This window comes from Cryptomeria japonica, chromosome 2 (assembly GCF_030272615.1).
Source record: "Cryptomeria japonica chromosome 2, Sugi_1.0, whole genome shotgun sequence".
Classification (NCBI taxonomy): Eukaryota; Viridiplantae; Streptophyta; class Pinopsida; order Cupressales; family Cupressaceae; genus Cryptomeria; species Cryptomeria japonica.
In genome coordinates, this window is record NC_081406.1 from 433,506,156 (window position 1) to 433,508,516 (window position 2,361).

Genomic DNA, 2,361 nt, shown 5'->3' on the forward strand with positions numbered 1-2,361 from the left:
ATTCTGAAAATGGAATCAGAACGAGCAAATTAGCTTAGGGTACATATACGAGATCTTGATTTGATTTCATCGTACTTATGTTGATTCATTTATAAGATGTTTTTCTATATGCTTTATTCTATATGTATGCATATTTGTTCAGTAGGGATGTATGTAATGCAGATGAATATGGATGTTTGTTTTTGTTTCTTTTCATATGCAAATAAATGATGAAAATGAGTAACTAGGAATGAATTTTTTTTATTTTTATCTATGCAATAAGATGAATGCAAATGAATGGATGAATCTATATAAAATGCTTATGTATGCAGCTAACATCTCAATACACAAGTACTCGATTGGAGAAATGATGAAAAAGAAACCACTTAGCTGAGAAATGATGATACTTCAAACTCTCATTTAGAAGATAAAGAGATCATTGTTATCATGCAGAAATCACTCGAAATGCACAAAATGCAAAATGAACGCAACCTAAAAACTTGTCACTATATTTGAAATTCTTAATTTTCATCACTGAGCGTTTACAAACATAGTAGGCATATTAGAGTTCCTTTCTTTTCATGTGCAATATTTAATTATCTTGTCCGCAATGACCCTTTTTTCATTCATATCCTTGGACAGATTACGCATGGACCCGAATTGAACATCAAAGAAATTCCCTCAAAATAGACAAATAAATGATGAGAACCTCCTTTTAGCATTCAAATAAGTGAGGTCGAGGTATGTGTGGCAATTTCACCTTAAATTGAAGGCACTTATCACAAACACCCAGTTGATTAGATGTTTCCATATCATCGAAATCATTCCTACAAGCAGAAAATAAAGAAAATATTATGCCCCCCAATCCTTGCTCCTCTTAGTCAAGATAGACTTCCTCGAGTTACTCAGAGGGATAATAATCAAAAACCAATATAAAAGATAGCACACAAAGAAAATTTCATGCATATCTCAAACTGTTTAGTGATTGTTTTCAGTAATGTTGTTTTGCTTGTGTACTCAGTGATAAAACTCTTCAGTAGCTAGGAGACAAGTGAATGACTCAGAGTGGATGACCAGGTATCACTGACAGAAAGATTGACTTGGTTGATACTTCTTAGGACATGTAATATGCTCAGTCGATTACCCTAAGACTAGGACATTGATCAGTTTAAATCCATGAGGGTTCCAACGAACCAGGATGTCACAAAAGCGACTAAAATATATGTACAAGCGAAAGCAAAGATGCATGAAAGTGGGAATGCCAACGTTGCGTTGATAGATGGAGCGCTTGAGTACAAGAGGTGTTTGTTTCCTAGGGTTTCACCTACTTGGCAAATTTTTTTTTTTTTTTTATTTTTTATTTTTTCAGGACATTTTATGATTTTTAGAAATTTTTCAGGACTTTTTTCAACTGTACAGGTTGTTGGAGCAGAGAATGCTAAGTAAAGAATTTCTTCAAGTGGATGGTGTTGATCGGTTCGTGGAGTTGTTCTCCTTCCGATATTGAGAGTTGATAGGCACTAGAGCCAAAGACTGTAGTAACGATGTAGGGACCCAACTAGTTGGATTCAAACTTCCCTTTTTTTGTCTCGAAACTATTGATTTTTAGGATTTTCTCTCAGAACAAGATCACCAACCTGAAATTATCATTGTTGAACCTTCTTTTTATATCCTCTGGACATTCTCTTTTGATACACTCTTAGATGATCAAACACCACTTGCCGATGTTCATCCAGCAATTCGAGTTCTTGCAATCTAGATATTATGTAGTCTTCATCAGTAACGAGACCTTGCAAAGAAACTCTTAGAGATGGTATTTCCAATTCAATAGGTAATACTACTTTGGATCCATACACCAAAGAAAAAGGTGTAACCCCAGTAGATGTTCTAATACTTGTTCTATAAGCCCATAATGCAGGATTGAGCTACATATTCTAATCCTTCCCAGATTTGTTTATTGTTCTATGTAAGATAGTCAACAGGTTTTTGTTAGATGGCTCAGCTTGTCCATTACCTTGAGGGTAATATATGGATGACCAGTGTTGTTTTATTTTGAATTTTTCACACAGCTCATCTAGATCTTTATTCTTGAATTGTCCTCCATTGTCAGTCACGATGGACAAAGGTTTCCCATACCTGCATATGATATGGTTTAGGATGAACAGAGCTACTTGTTTACTGGTCACTTTGATGAGCGGAACCACTTCTACCCACTTAGTGAAGTACTCAGTGGCAGTTATGATAAACTTGTGTCTGTTAGATGATGCAGGATATATTTGGCCAATGAGATCAAACACCCATTCCTGAAAAGGCCAATGTGTGATGAAGGGTATGAGATCCCTTGCTGGAGAATGTATGAGATTCCCATGTAACTGACACTTC